This window comes from Sceloporus occidentalis, unplaced genomic scaffold (genome assembly GCF_023333645.1).
Source record: "Sceloporus occidentalis isolate IW3139 unplaced genomic scaffold, rSceOcc1.0.p SCAF_5, whole genome shotgun sequence".
Lineage (NCBI taxonomy): Eukaryota > Metazoa > Chordata > Lepidosauria > Squamata > Phrynosomatidae > Sceloporus > Sceloporus occidentalis.
The window spans coordinates 110,321,401-110,338,740 of record NW_028316985.1 but is presented as its reverse complement, the minus strand read 5'-3'; positions in this window follow the sequence as shown (position 1 = coordinate 110,338,740).

The following is a 17,340-nucleotide window of genomic DNA, read 5'->3' as shown; positions in this document are numbered from 1 at the left end:
CTTATATGTAAAAAGATACCTTCCCACCATCACCATGACTGCTACATATAAAATCTGAATAAATGGCTCTAAGTGCTAGGTATGAACTGACCTAGTTAGCACTTTGTAGACAAATGCATGGATCAAAACATAGTTTTCTTTCAGATTTCACACATCTCCAAATTTTGTGAAGTAGTTTCCAGTTCCAAAAAAGTATCGATATCCATTTCAAAATGTCTATGTTTATACAGAGAGAGGGAATATGATAAGAGAAAATGAATATAGAATATATGATTTGTGAGAAAATGCATTCAAAATGCATTATATATATATATATATATATGTTTGAATATTCAGTTTGTAAAAAACAAAACATAATAGGTATGAAAATGGGCAGAATGGACCTGAGAATGAACACATGCAAAAGTGATACAGTACCAAAAACAAACACAAAACAATATAAAAGAATATATCCATACGACCCTAGTATTTTAAGGGGAGGGTTTTTTTAAATGAAATGTAGCCCCTTGTTCACTGTAGTTAACGAATGAATTCTTTACTCAGAAAAGTTCCATGAATCCAATGACTAAAAGAGAAATAATATTACCTGTGAGTAACATGTTTTTCTTTTCACAGTAGGCTTGCTTAAAAGTATGTGCTCCAGAAATGGGACTTGCAAAGTAATGCCATGTTTACTGTTCAATGGCCAATCACAAAACAAAGTCTGTTGAATGCAACTTATATTTAGGGCAATCACATGCTATCATAAAGAACCATTTTTCAATAGAGAGGAAACAAATATTTGACAATATTAGGAGAATGTTGGAAAAATATGTTTCTTGAGCATCAGGAAACTTGACAAAAAGAACCTTTTTAATTTTAAAGGTGTATAATACCATCTATTTGTGCTTTTCATAAAGTTTTCCTTAAGATCTGTGCTGCCAAGCAAAGTATCCCACATGTTAAACCTTTACTTTTGATTTTTGACCTAAATGCAGAACTCTGAATACTGTATATCTTTTTGATTTTTATTGCATTCCTTTTTGCCCAAGTTTTTTTTATCAAGTTCATTTACATTTTATTTATATATTTTGAGGTGTAACCTATTCCAGATCTTAAATTGCTGTAAATCTATTGGTATTCTTTCATGCCTTTTGCCAGATTCCCAAAGAGATTGGATGTCCCACTTCCTGTGCCCACCTTATCTTATATTCTCTTTTTACATATTCTCGTTCAAAAGAATTTTGAAAAAAAAAAACCATTTCTTATTCTTGTCAGATTTCCACAATGCTTCCTCTAATTCATTAATTTTCTTCTATCCCTTCACTTTTTATGTTTACTATCTTTCAGAATTTCCCATTTTTTCTTGATTTTTTTTTTTTTTGCCTTTCCATATAAACTTCCTTTATTCTTTGTTCCAGTTGGCAAATGTTTTCTCTTTCTTGATAACACACATAGATTTTTATACGACACTGGAAATAGATTTCCTACAGAGTAAATAATATTCTGTAGAGAAACAATTTTTGTGCAGAAAATGTTGCTATCTGCATAGAAAAATCATGTTTTCTATGAAAAATATGCAGCTTTTGCATAGAATAAGTCCCCATCTACAACATTTCATGCAGATAAAATTGCACAGAAATACTTTTTTCTGCATAGTAAATGTAGTTTTCTATGCAAAAGTAGCACATGTAAATTTTGCATAGAATAAGCTTTGAACTGCAATTAGTCTTTGAAAACCACAGAGCATTCATTGGGGTCAGACAGAAGGGCAGCTTGGAGTGACCTCTAGCCGCTCCAGCCACATTTGGCTCACAATCAGCCTGAGACCATGACGGCCAGATGCCATGTTCCTCAAGCCAGCTACTGCCATGGTCCTAAAAGGGCTGCAAGCAAGGAGCAGTTTTTGCCACTTCTTTTATTTCCAGCTTCAGACTACCTTAGGCGGCCCTGGAGCAGCTTCCAGCTAATCTAGGGGCATGCATTCTGTGCATGTCATACCTCCAACACAGCCCGAAGCTGACACTTTTTGCCCATGTGTTTTGGGCCTTTTCTTCCAGTGGCAAGAAAATTGCTAAAATTAGTCAATGCTCTCAGAGTGTAGTAGAGTCTCCTTCCTTAGAGGTCTTTAAACAGAGGCTGGATGGCCATCTGTTGGGGATGCCTTGAGTCAGAGTTCCTGCATGGCAGGGGGTTGGACTGGATGGCCCTTGTGGTCTCTTCCAAATCAATGATTCTATGATTCTTAAAGGACAGCAGCCTTGAGTCCCTGTATTGGGAGGATGGTGGGCTATAAATAAATAGAATAATAGAATAATAATGATGATAAAGAATTCATCTTTATATTTCATCAATTTTAGCAATACTTCTAAAAATGTGCTAAATGTATTATCCAGTTGGATTCTGTGATAACCTGAAACCAGACTTCAATTTTGTAGCAGATATCTCATCCCTATATTCTCCCCCACCTTCTGTAGACTTCCTACAATGTGTTAACCAATCAAAATACACTTTACTGTCTCTATTGCAACATTCATAAGGATATATTTTACCAAGATATCAAAATTCAGATCATATCATCCAGCTAACAATGTGTGGAAAAACTTTCCTGTTGCCTATGGTAACAAATAGGTTTATCATTGTGAAACTGCAACTAAGAAATGTCTTATGCTGCCTTGGGAACTTGGAAGTGCAAAAAAATACTCCCCCCCCCAAAAAAAAAGCATTAGAAACTAGTAAGAAAAATAAAATCCCCCCATATAGTTATGGTTAAGAAGAGCAATATGTAGTTCATGTGGCTGAAAAGGCAGCATACAGTATCTCAGAACATTCTGATTCATTCTTCATTGTTATATTCATAGGGAATGGTGGGTAAGATATGATGATGATGATGATGATGATGATGATGATGATGATGATGATTCTATTTGTAAGCTCTGTGTGTGTGTGTGTACAGAGAAACTGGTTTAAATCCACTTTCCTGATTCAAGGCGAAATGATTGCCTCCTCGGGAGCAAACGTCTTGACTTCATTGGGAATGGGGGCATGCAGTGAAACTGGTTTAAATCCTCTCCTCTCTGAATTATCTTGGAATGACCTATCTCACATATCTACACTCTGAGTCAGCAGAGAACAAGGCTGTGTCCTCCCTCTGTGACAGCCCTTGGGGTATTTAAAGAGTGCAGTCATATCAGTCCTCAGTCTTCTCTTCAGCAAACTGAGCATCTTTAGCTTCTTCAACCTCTCCTCCTATGTTTTGTTCCCCCTACACTCTGACTCAGAGTGTAGATCCTTCTCTGAACTTGCTCCAACTTCTCTATATCCTTAAAGTGACATACCCAGAACTGAACACAGAACTCCTGATGCAGCCTGACTAGCACAGAATACAGTGGAACTATTGCTTTCATTGACTTGGAGACTATGGTTCTGTTAATGCAGGCTAATGTCTAAAACTGCAGAAATAATCCAGTTTGACACTGCTTAACTGCCCTGGCTCAGTGCTAGGAAATCTTGGGAATTGTAGTTCGCTGTGGCACAACAGCTCTCTCAGAGAGAAGGCTAAATGTCTCACAAAACTACAGTTTCCAGAATTCCTTAGCATTGAGCCAGGGCAATTTCAGTGATCTCAAACTGAATTATTTTTGCAAACTGTTTTGGACCTAAGAGAGCATTTGCCTTCTTTGCTGCAGGATCACACTGCTTGCTCATGTTCAACTTATGAACAACAGTAATCCCAAGGTCTGTATTACATATAGTAATGCAGAGCCAAGTATCCCCCATTCTATACTTATGCATTTGGATTTTGTGGCCTAAATGTAGAATTTTGCATTTGTCTCTGTTCAATTTCAGCCCAGTTCTCTGGTTTATCAAGGTCCTTTTCAATTCTGCTCCTATCATTTTATGTGTTAATTCTGTCCCTATCTTCCAGTTTGTTAATGTTACTGTGACATATGTTACTGTGAAAAATTAAATGCCCAATCTGTAATATATGAAGGAGTGTGTCTATTGCTACCCCCACCTCTCTTTCTGTTTAATTCTGTTCTTTGAAAATATCGTACTTCCTCCCACATTCCCTGACATTTGCTCTGCAAAGTTACCTAGAAGAGGAGGAAAAACTATTTTAAAATATATTTTTAAGCATCTGAAAATTTTGTCTATCGAACACAACTGTGAAAACTCCTGGGGTTCACCTTTTCCCATTAGGACTAAAAAATACAAAAGGAAAAAGGAGGGAAGAGATAAAGGGGGAAATTATCTTAAATGTCAAGAGAAAACTATGGGGAGAGTTAGCCTAAAATCTACTTCATTTTGCCTTTTCAGATAATATTTTCTTTTTCTTTTTAAAGAAATATTCTTAGAGAGAAAAGCCAGAGTCTAAAACTCACCTTGGAAAGCGTAACGTTGTCAACACAAAACATATTTTGCACCATGACACTGCAAAGTTACATAATAATGTAACTTACTATTAGAAGGCAGATTTCCCTCCTGCCTAATAGAGGCTGTGGGGAGGCCACAACTGGAAAGAACACCCTAAAAAACTTCCCTGGGTACCACCATATAGGAGAATTACCAGCCAGTCTCCAATATCTGTTTTGTGGTCCTCCCAGCTTGAAATATTCTTGGATGAGATAGATTATCTAGATTCATTTCAGTCTGAATTCTGGCCTGATTATGAGACAGGAATAATGTGTCCCTGTTGGTTCTGCTGGACCTCTCGGTGGTTTTCAGTATCACTGACCATGGCCCAAAACACACGGTCAAAAAAGTGTGGCTTTTGGCTGCTTTGGGGGTGTGGTGTGCACACAGTGCACACCCCTGGATTGACCAGAAGCTGATCTGAGGCCACCTAAGGCTACCTTGGGCCACTGGAAAAAGGAGGGCAAAAAAGCGTTCCTTTTTGGTGGCCCATTTGGGACCATGGTGGTGGACTGCATTAAGAGCAGAACATGTGGTTGCTGTAGTCTCTGAGTGATCATGGGTGGAATGGTGTCTGGCTGGCTGTTTGACCCCCATGTTATACTTGTGGGTCAGTTCTCTGGGATGGGATTTGGGGGCACTGTTCTACAGTGGTTCCAATCCTTCTTGGAGGAATGAACTAAGAAGGGATGCTGAAGGGATGCCTATTCAGCACTTGACTACGGGACTGTGGCCTCAGAGTTTTGTTTTCTCCCCCCCCCCCCCCCCCCGTCTTGTTTAATATTTACTTGAAATTGCTGGGGGATATCATCTAGAGTTTTCTGGTTCAGTGGTTGAGTGTCACTAGTTCGCTTATAGCACCTTTCCTTTTCACCTGATTCCACAGAAGCTGCCTCTGTAGTAAACCACTGTCTGCTGTCAGTAATGGAATAGATGAGGGTGAGCCAACTGGAACTTAATCCAAATAATACAGAGGTGTTCCTGCTCAATTGTAATGCAGATCAGGGAATAAGTGTTCAGTTTTGGCAGGATGGGGTTACACTTCCCCTGAGATCTCAGCATTGTAGTTTGGGCATACCCCAAGTCTCAGAGTTGAGTCTTGAGTGGTGGTGTTTTGGTAGTGACCAGGAGCTCATTTGTACAGTTAAAACTAGTGTGTCAGCTGCACTTGTTTCTTGAGAAGTCATATCTTACTACTGTGACACATGTCTTGATTATATTCTGTTAGGATTATTGTAATGTGCTCTTTGTGGAGCTGCCTTTAGAAACTTCTTGGAATCTTCACTGAGTTCAAAATACTGTATGTGGCCAGGCTGTTTACAGGGATCCTTTGACCTCCCCCATTGAGACATGTTTACTAGCTCACAGTCGCTTCTGAACACAATTCAAAGTGCTGGCTTTGACCTTTAAAGGCCTTCACAGCTTGGCTTTAGACTGTCTGAATGACATAAAGATGAAAATAAATAAATAAATAAATAAATAAATAAATAAATAAATAAATAAATAAATCTATTTTTTAATAGTTGTGTAATAGCTACCCATAAAAAAGTAGTTAACCATCACTTGTGAAATGTTTTGGACTCTTATCTCTGACAACAAATCTGCATCTCCCCCCATAAAGATGAGTATCAAAGAATATTTGCAGCATCCCTGTACAGATCTGACTTCAAGTCTTTTGCCAATCTGCAGAAAGATGAAATAAAAAAAACCCCTGTTTGTTTGAAATGCTTCACCTCTCTCCTTATAACACTGTATATCTTAATAATGTTCCCATTTTCTGGATTCCTATGGGATCATTTCCCCTCTCCAGCTCAAGGAAAAAAGGCTTCTGCAGATGTTCAATGGGAGCTCTGTAACTTATCTTATAAATCTCTTGAGGAGCACCATCTGGTTCTGGCACTTTACTATTCATAGACTGAACAATGACCTTTATTTCTTAAATATCTGAAGTCTTCACACTTCACACTTCACACTTGTCTATACAAGCTTCTTACGTAATGTGTTAAAATGTTTTCTCAGAAGCAGGGAACCCACCTTTCGGTGGAAACTGAGCAGCATTGCATTGCTGCTGATATTGGTGTTGTTGTTAAAAACAAAAACAAAACAAAACTCAATCTTTAAATCCCTACATCTCATTTGCACATGTGCACATGTGCATGTGCTTAGGCACACATGCCGTGCAATGGTATATGCACATTAGTTATTCACAGGTTGAATCTAATATTAAACCACAGTGATGAAAACATATTTAAGAAACGTAGAACACCATGTGAACAGCCAGGGGTTGTGTTGCAGAGGTTCCTTTAAACTCCGTGGCAAACCAGGGGTCAAACTGACCCATGGAAAAGGCTGCTTACCCTGGGATTGGGCTGGCTCCACTGAATCTGTGTCCAGTCTACCAGGATTAGACCTAATTCCAGCCTTGAGGTTTTGACCTGCGTTGTCTGAGCTAGATTATGTGAGGCAGAGGGAGGAACACGGACCCATGCAGATAACCCCAGAGACAAGAATTAACTGGCTAAAAACAATTAAGCTGAAGATTTTCGAATGCAAAAGGTAAATGTATATTTTAACTAAAATGATAGAATTAAGTTGGAATTTTATCATTGAATTGTTGCTCCCTCCTTTGTGTCCTTGAATCATTCCTGGGGAGTAGATTTCCTATGAACGCAAAGTTTGCATTCATAGGAAATCCACTTCCCTTGTGACGATTCAGGGATGCAAAGGAGGGAGTGACGTTTTCATGACGATTGAGGAAGTGCTCCTGACTTCCAGACAAATGCTTCCTCCACCTTTTCAGGATGATTGAGCCACGTTTGAGGCAGGTATGAAAATCTTCAATCACTTCATTTCAGAACCATGATATTAATTATTAATAAAAGTCCGAGCTAAAAAATTAACAAATTTTATTTTTCCCAGCTGGTTCTTTACCTAAAGGCTACTTCTCTTGGATTTTTACAAAATTACATTTTCTTTTTTTGGTAGTTCTCAGGGTTGTGGAATTGCCAATTTTATGACACAAAATTTAAACCACGTATCAATTTATAATTAGACTAAGCTAATTTAATTCCTAGTTTAAAACATTTTAAAGGAGTAAGCATAGCTTGAAAGGAGGGTAGTCTTCTTTGTTTCCTAATGATCCTATTTTCAACATTAGACACAACACAGATGTACCTCCTGTATCTAAGTAAACTTGAGTTTTGAAACTCTTAAACCTGGTACTTTTGTTGGGAATCAAGAAACTGGAAAAAAGAGTGGTTTTCAGCAGGGAGGCAAAAGAAGTTGAGATTATAAAGAGAAGAGAAAGAGAAAGCAAAATAAAGGTTTTTGGTGCTGCTTATGAGAAAAAATACTCAAAAATCCATATATCTGTTTCTTCCTCCCTGAAATGCAAAACTGAGATGGAGTGGGGAGTAAAATGATGGATGGTATTATTCACCTTCTTTTAGTAAGGCTTTCAGTGTAGGCATCTGGCTGAAATTTAAATTGCAATTTCAAATAAACTGAATAGTTAATTCCCTTCTTTTCCCCACCAAAAATAAAAATAAAAATAAAAATAAAAATCAGGATTTTTAATAGCTTATCAATGATTATGAAAATACATTTATCCCTTTTAAACTGAATTTCTTGATTCAGGTATATGGGCAAAGTTTACCTTTATTTTTAGTACTATTTCCCCTCTTTTCCTATGCCTCCCAGAAAAACACTGTGGCAAGAAGAGAGGGAAAAAACTAGTCTATCATCCTTGCATCATGTACAGAAAGAGTAGGTATATGAAGTCTTTTTTCTCTCCTCACTTTCCATGAGATTTGGCTCCACCTGCCAGTTGCCCTGGGATTGCAGAGCATAGGGAAAGCACACATTGGCTCCATCCATCAAAAAAACTAAAGACTACAAGGTTGTGTGAGCTTGGCCTGTGAAACTGTGCATCATTTAGTATTAGCCCTGCTGAGTGGGATATAAATCCTTTAGATAAATAAAGATTCTTGTTTGCCTTTTACTATTTGAGAGGGATATAGGCATGTTAGAATGCTGACATGATTTATGTCTAGCACATGAAGAGTTAACCCTGACTTGTTTATGTAGGGTTGCTTTTATATTCCATGGCATTGTTTGGAAGAAAATAAAATCAATTCTCTTAGTGATTTGCTCATTTGGTCAAGCTAAGCAACACAATGCAATCAGCAGAGCTGTAAGCCTTTATGGTACATTATGAAATAAATGTCACAGACATTGATTTATATACATTACCCATCTGTGGTATACGTTGTGTAAATCAACATTTATTTGCAGCTGTGATGTAAAACCTTTCAGCATTTGTTACAGCACTAGCTTGAATTGTGTCCAAATCATGGTAGGAAAGAGGGCTGGGCTCACAAAGGAAAAGTCTTGGCGTGTGTCTGCTTTCATTTTCAGAGTATTGTTGTTACCTGACTATGTAGTTTTCCACATAGTGAAATACTTTGTCAGTGAAAGGTAAAATGGATTACAAAGAGACAAATGAACTCTTAAAAGCTCCATTCTGTTGTGTGCTATTTCAGTGAATGGCAAGGTACATGCTTGCTGAATCACTGCAATAACAGGGCACATTTCCTAAACAGAAGTACTCAGCTGACTACAAAGGATGTTATTAGAAGTCATTTATCATAACTTTTTAATATTTTAATAATTCACATGTTTATTTTTGAATGCTCCGCGAACAGTTAATTTATTTTAATGTCGCAGCACAAAGAAGCCACATAAACAAACAAACAAACAAACAAATCACTGTATAAATGTGTATTTTTCCTTCATATAAACATGTTTCTTGGGCTATATTAGAGGTGTGCACTAAACTTAAGATTCAGTTCAACCCATGAGTTGATACTTCCTCCGGGTACTATGTTATGTTGCTATTTAATTTGTTAATATTGTTTTGATTTGAACCTGTGTTGACAGACTGGGAAAAGGATTATTTACGAACTTCATTGATTTGTAATGCTTTTATATTTTCATTTGATTGCTATTGTATTTATATAGTTTATTGATTTTGTTTTGTTTAAGTATTGGGAAGAGGATTGGGAAGGGATAATTTGTATCTTATCATATTTTCTGTATTGTATTTTCTTACTTCTGTTAGCCGCCCGGATTCCCTGTGATTGGGTGGGGTACAAACAAATCTATATTGTTGTTGTTGTTGTTGTTATGGTGCAGAGAACAGCCCTTCTATACTTCTGCAATTTTGTATTTTCCAGACTAGGTCCACTTTTATAATGTGTGAAATTTTCATAACAGCAATAGAAAGGTATATAATAAGAACATTTACCCCCTTTTGAAACTGGCCAAATATAAATGTTGCTCCCTTGTATCCATTCAATAGAAGCTTGGCAGAACTGATCCCCTTGAGAGGGATAATTATTCTTTTAAAAAATGTCCATTTTTGCCAAGCAATTGCAAAGTTATCAGCAGTTCCTTTGTTTTGTTTTGTTTTTTAATACATTTTAAGGTTGTGAAACACAAAAGAGCTTGTATTAATTTGTCTGATATTTGGTAGGTGTGATGAACTCTTAAGGGATTGCTATGCGTTCAACTCTTTCCAAGTACTTATACATTTGTTGATTTCTAATATTCAGCAGAAGGTACAGAGATCTGGATTTTAAAAATAAGAGTCATGTCCATACAAGGCAATCTCTAAATTAGTATAGGATAAAGAATGGATGGATACAAGGGGCAACACTTAGTACTTAGTAGACTGAGGCCCAAGACAGACCGCCCAAAAAGGGCAGTCTCCCGGCACCCTGGTTTGCTCCATGAGGAAGCCTCAGCGGACAAACCACGAGGCTTCCTCACGAAGCAAAAAGAACCCGCGAAAAGCAGCTTCTTTTTGCAGCGCCACAATGACGCCGCAGTGTGCTAATGGCGCACTTGCAATGTCATTATGGTGCCACGACGTGCAGATGCTAGGCATCCATTGCATCAAAATGGTGGCACCTACCTGTACAGGGCGCCACCATTTTGACATACGGAAGACGTGCTAGTGTTGCGAGACATCTGTACCGGGCCTGAGATGCCTAGAGACAGAGAAAGGAGCTTATCTGAAAAGACACCCAATAAAAATGTGTGTGTGTGTGTATGTGTCTGTAAGTCACCTGTTAACTTATGGTGACCCCATTAATTTCAAATGGTTGGGGTTTTTTTAAGGTAAGGAATACTCAGAGAGGGTTTTGCCAATTCCTTCCTCTGTAATATAGCCTACAGCACCTGGTATTTGGTAGTGGTCTTCCATCTAAACATTAGCCAGGACTGATCCTTCTTAGCTTTCAAGATCAGATAGGATCTGGTGCCTTCAGGGTATTTTGGCTCCTCCAATAACAAGAGATGGTCCACTTTTTAAAAAAAGATCTTTGGAAAGACTGGAGAACATTGCATTAAACATCTTGGGGTGGATTTTTAAAATATAAAACTAAAAGAATAATTACAAGACTAAATACCACAGATGGTGGTGGTTGAACCAGTAATTACGACTTCCTAGACTCCTTTTTTATCCTTTTTTAATTAGTATTTTGAAATTTTACAATACAAATTGTTACACTTTCTTCATACAAATATATGCTTTAACACTTTACTTATTTTATACTAAATATCACCTCAGTGCACTCCTTCCCCAGAGCCATTCCCATCCATATACTCCAACCAAAATTTTAATTCATCTCATGAAAGTAATTTTCCATCTTCTTTTCTTAATATTTTTTCCATATTTCATCAAAATCATTTCTTTTCCATAATCCTTTCTTCACTTTCAATGATCATTAATCACTGTTTACCAGACTTCTTTATACCAATCCTCCAGTTCCACATTTATTTTCATTTTCCAATTTCTTTCTGTGATTAATCTCGCTTCTGTAAACAAATTTGTTACAAGATTTCTTTCTTCTTTTTTCCATTCTACATCATTATATAGTGATAACAATACTGTATTTGGTTTTCTATCTATTCTTATATCCATAATATTTTCTATTTCTAATATTACTATTTCCCAATTTTTTTACATATTTACACACCATATGTATATATGATCCTGCTTCATTACATCCTCTCCAACAATATTTTGAATTATTCTTATCTATGGGCCCATACAAACAGGCCAAAATAAAGCTGCTTCGGGTCACTTTGGAGGTATGCTGTTTAAATGATACATGCGTCATAAGATATGCACTGAAATTACAGTTGTCCCTCCAGATTTGTGGATTTAGCATTCACGATTTTGATTATTCGCAAATGTTAAGCCCACTGGCATGCACTCCTCTCCCCTCGAGCTTTCCTCCTCCTCCTCCTCCTCCCCCCTTTCAATCCCTTCAGCCAGCACTGGGAAGAGGGGGGATGAGGAGAAGGAGGTGCATGCCCTCGCCCTCTGATCCCTTTAACTGACTCCCAGAACCAGTTAAAGGCAGAGGAAGGTGGGAGAAGAGCTAGGCAAGCTCCCTCTGGCCCCTCTCTAGCCTTGGACAGCTGTCCCAGGCATCAGAGGAGAGGGGGAGGGGTATACTTTATTCATGAATTTTTCATATTTGTGTGGGTCCCGTTCCCCTAACCTCCATGAATCCAGAGGGCCAACTGTATTATAGACTTGTCACCATTTGTATATGAATGTTAACTACAGTGTATTTGCATCATACATGAGCATGCTATACCCAGCTTTCAGCTTACATTGAAAGCTGCACAACAAAGAGGAAATGGTTTGCACACCATGTGCACAAGTCCCATTAGTTTCAATCAGGCTCAAGCACACATGAAATTTGCCTTGCGTGGCAGGGTCCCGAATGGATCCCCCGTGTAAAGCAAGGGCACATTGTAACTCCAAATATTGAATACTCAGGGGCTGTGCAGACTGCCCGTAAAGGGTGGCCTGCAGGCACCTTCATTTTCGCGTGATTGGGGCTGCAGCAACCACACACTGCAGTCCTGATCTAGCCTTTCCAGGGTGCAATAGCCGTGGCGGTGTGGCTTTACGGTGCTCCTTTGGTGCTGCGTCATGCAGGTGCAGTGCCAGAGGAATGCCCTGATGCCACACTACATCCCCAGCCTGGCATTTAAGGCCAGTGTGTAGAGAGGGTCATTCTAGAAGTATTTTACATTGAACCCCTGTCCAGTTTGTAATTGAAAACAGTACCCTTAAAGTTCTGGATACATTACAGAGGGTGAACTTTTTGTTGTGTGCCTTTAAGGCATTTCCAAATTATGGCAACTCTAAATTGAATCTATCATGGGTTTTCTTGGCAATATTTTTTCAGAAGGCTTTCTCATTGTCTTCTTCTGAGGCTGAGAGAGTGTGATTTGTGCAAGGTCATTTAGTGGGTTTCTACACCTGAGCAGATATTTGAGCCCTGGTCTCCTGGACTCTTAGTCCAACACTCAAAACCACTACATAAAGCTAGCTCAATAACTTTACTTATCCAAAAGTATATTCCATCCAAATCAAAAAGCTTTACTTTCAAATGCATTTATTCAGGTGTGCTGGAGACCTTTCCTCCCCAGCAGTCTCCAATACCTATTAAATGAAGTAATAATATGATTTTTCATAATGTCTATTACAACACGCACAGCTTCTGGGCTGGCACCTTTCTCAAAGGCATTAACTGGATACACTGAACTGCCTGGCTTCAGCAGACTGAAGTACATCAGCTAGAAAGCACTTTAGATGCTGACCTCTTGGGAGCTGTTTACCCATTATAACAAAATGAGGTGTGTATATTAATGCTAAATTTCCCTTTATTGAGTAATCATGCTCAATACTTTATTCACTTGTTCTGTGTTTCCCAATAGTGTTCATATAATTTAAGGCAAAAGTGCAACCCTATTCTGGCTTCCGAAGCAAGTATACTGATGTATTTTAAAATTCTTGGATACGTCCCATTTTAATATTTACATACACATTCTCAGCTCTGCTGTGTGGTTATGTTAATAGCCAAAAGCATTCCAGTAGCACATATACACATTCAGTGCACAGTGTAGGCTCATCTCTATCGCTATGATAGGCAAGCAGCCAATCTGATTTTCCCCCTTTCATTTTTTGGACAGAAACCAACCGGGTGGAGGACTGCAGGTAAATAAGCACAAATAAGCACAGTCGGTATCTAATATTTTTTTAAATGTTTCTTTTCCATTCTGTTCGACACGTATCAGTGGGACACATATCAGTAATGTCCAAAGGTTATCGAGATTGGGCTAGCATAAGATGAAGGAACAGACTTGTCCAAAAGGTTCAAAGAATAAAAAAGAACATTTTGACTAAATATTTAGGAAGAATTTTATGATGGATTCCTGTCCTTGGAGCATGATAAAGCACACTCTGGCTGTATAATACAGCACAAATAATCATTTGACACCACTTTAATTGCCATGAATCCATTCACAAAACTACAGTTCCCAGAATTCCATAGCATTGAGCCATGCCAATTAAAGTGGTCTCAAACTGGATTATTTCTGCAGTGCAGATGATGTAATGTAAGCCTCACTTACATTAGACTCTAAAGATTAGAAGTTTTTAAGCAAAAGGTTGAAAGGCCATCTTTTGGGATACAGTAGTAATAGATTTCCTATACTGGCAGGGGATTGAACTATTTGGGCTTTGGGCGTTGAACTCTATGATGTTGTGATTTCACATTATAATCTGAGTGCATCACACCAATCATGTATTGTGTCTTATGGAGTAAGTATCCCACTGTTACTGAAGACAATCAGACAGTGTAAATGTGAAATTTATTCACAAAGATGAGGAAGACATTTAATTTAAGGCACATTTATGGTTGGATCTAGGAAACTGGGAACACACGTCACCCAGCTGAGATCACACAGCTATGTAACTCAAAGCATAAACCTATTGATGAGCTATTTTTGTACCTTAACCTCCCCCCCCCCCAAAAAAAATAATACCCAACCAAAAATACACACTACTATCACTAGCTACCCTAGTCATTATATAGATAGATAGATATGGAAGAGTGGAAATATAACATAGATTTGATAGTGTCAACATCTACAGTGGGGAGATTTGCAGAGTATCAGTAACAGTACATGATCCAGAACATGTGCTGAACCTATTTTACGGATTGTTCTTGCAGTCTTGAACAGCTTCTTAAAATTCAGACTAAAAGCTGTAATGTATCTACCATCCCACTGACACTGGAGTAACAAGCTTCCACTGATAACAGATCTTGTGAGGGCACATACCACTCTTTCTCTTCCACTCAGCAGAGTAGGGATGTAATTCTTTGCTAATTTTCTTCTCAGAGGAACATGTATCTTAAATCTTAGATCGCCCCCTCCGCCTCCTCACCGGAGCCCGCGGCCGAGCCGCGCTACAGCCGGGTGGCCTCCTCCCGGGGTGTCGGAGGTGCGCAGCTGCGCACCGCCCCGGGAGTGCCACCCACGGACTGCAGAGCACCCAGCGGGACTCTTTGTTTTCGGGCAGCTTTGGCCCTTGGCGGCACCGGAGAGAGGGCACTTTAAGACTCTGGGGGGAAGGCCAGGAGTGGAGCTCGCCAGGTGAGAGCGGCGGGCTCATAAGCCGGGCCTCGGACCTCCTCGTCACGCCCCCTCCGCCTCCTCACCGGAGCCCGCGGCCGAGCCGCGCTACAGCCGGGTGGCCTCCTCCCGGGGTGTCGGAGGTGCGCAGCTGCGCACCGCCCCGGGAGTGCCACCCACGGACTGCAGAGCACCCAGCGGGACTCTTTGTTTTCGGGCAGCTTTGGCCCTTGGAGGCACCGGAGAGAGGGCACTTTAAGACTCTGGGGGGAAGGCCAGGAGTGGAGCTCGCCAGGTGAGAGCGGCAGGCTCATAAGCCGGGCCTCGGACCTCCTCGTCACGCCCCCTCCGCCTCCTCACCGGAGCCCGCGGCCGAGCCGCGCTACAGCCGGGTGGCCTCCTCCCGGGGTGTCGGAGGTGCGCAGCTGCGCACCGCCCCGGGAGTGCCACCCACGGACTGCAGAGCACCCAGCGGGACTCTTTGTTTTCGGGCAGCTTTGGCCCTTGGCAGCACCGGAGAGAGGGCACTTTAAGACTCTGGGGGGAAGGCCAGGAGTGGAGCTCGCCAGGTGAGAGCGGCGGGCTCATAAGCCGGGCCTCGGACCTCCTCGTCACGCCCCCTCCGCCTCCTCACCGGAGCCCGCAGCCGAGCCGCGCTACAGCCGGGTGGCCTCCTCCCGGGGTGTCAGAGGTGCGCAGCTGCGCACCGCCCCGGGAATGCCACCCACGGACTGCAGAGCACCCAGTGGGACTCCGAAAGTGCGCAGCTGCGCAGCTGCGGAGCTTTTACGGGGTTAGAGAGGCTGTGGGTTAGATTGGGCAGAGGATGCCTGCAGTGGCTTACCTCTGCCTTTTATTTGTTTGTGTAGGGTGGGTGGGGGGAGGTCATGGACGGGGGGATGCGTGGGCTGGGGAGGAAGGGGATGACATCATTCTGAGCGGAGCTCCTATTGAGGTTGTGTGGGGCAGGGGGAGGCATGGCGGTGGGAGGAGGGGCTTGCGTTCCAGGGGAAGGCGAGATAGATGCCTCATATCCATCTCTCCTTCCGGTCCCCCTCCCAACCTAAGGGACCCGAGGGTTGCTCCAACCGTGCCACAAACCCTGTCGCTGCTCCTGTGCAATGCCAGATCAATCAACAACAAGACCCACATCCTCCACGATTTGTTGGAGGACCAAAGCTGTGATCTGGCTTGCATTACCGAGACCTGGCTGGGGCCTGAAGGGGATGCTGTGTGGGCTCAGGCCCTGCCTGCCGGGTTCTCGGTGAAGGACCAGCCCAGGTTAGGTGGGCGGGGGGTGTGTGGCCTTGATACATAGGAACACCGTGTCCCTCACTAGGAACCACATTAGACAGACGTCCTATATCGAGTGTATTTACCTGACCCTTAAAGCTAGGGACAGTCTAGGGATTCTGTTAGTGTATCGGCCACCCCGTGCGCTAACGGACTCCCTTAACGAGCTGACACAGCTGGTCGCTGAGCTGATGTTGGAGACGCCCAGGCTACTTGTCCTGGGCGACTTCAACATCTCTCTCACGGCCAGCTATGTTCCATCCGGTGCGGCTCGCGAATTCATGGATACCATGGCTGCCATGGGCCTGTCCCAGCTAATCCAGGGTCCTACGCATTGTGCGGGTAATACCCTCGATTTGGTCTTCTGTTCTGATGCGGAAAATCCGTGGGTGGAAATATCTGACATTTCCCCCTTGCCATGGACGGATCATTTCCTGGTTGAGGCAAAAATCAAGGTCTTCACCCAGATCCCTCCCGGGGGTGGTGGACCTATTAGGATGGTCCACCCTCGAAGGCTAATGGAATCTGGTCGGTTCCAGGAAGCCCTAGAGGGATACATGGTTGGAAGCGATGGCGACTCTGTTGATGCCCTGACTGGTATCTGGAATACCGGTCTCTCGAGGGCTATACACAGTATCGCTCCCAAGCGCCCTCTCAGACCCGCTTCCAAACGCAAGCCCTGGTATACGGAAGACCTCCGGGCAAGGAAGCGGGAGCTGCGACGGCTAGAGTACCGTTGGCGGAAACACCTCTGCTCACACGACAAGACTCTCCTAGCCCAACGGTTAGAGGACTACGGAGAGGCGATACGAGCAGCAAAGAATTCGTTCTATGGTGCTCGTATCGCGTCCGCGGAGTCGCGTCCAGCAGAGTTGTTCAGGGTAGTCAGGGAGCTAACTCAGCTCCCTCCTGCCCTGAACCAGATCCTTGAACCTTCTAAGGCCTGCTGCGACTTATTTAATGACTTCTTCGTGGATAAAACTTCTCGTATAAGCGAAGGTCTTAACGCTGACATTCAGGCAGAACCTAACGTAGAGGCGTCCAGGGCCTCCGTGGACTTAGTTAAGCTGAATCAGTTCGAGTTGGTTAGTACCGAGGATGTGGACAAGATCCTCGGAAGCGTTCGGAAGACAACCTGCTCTCTCGATC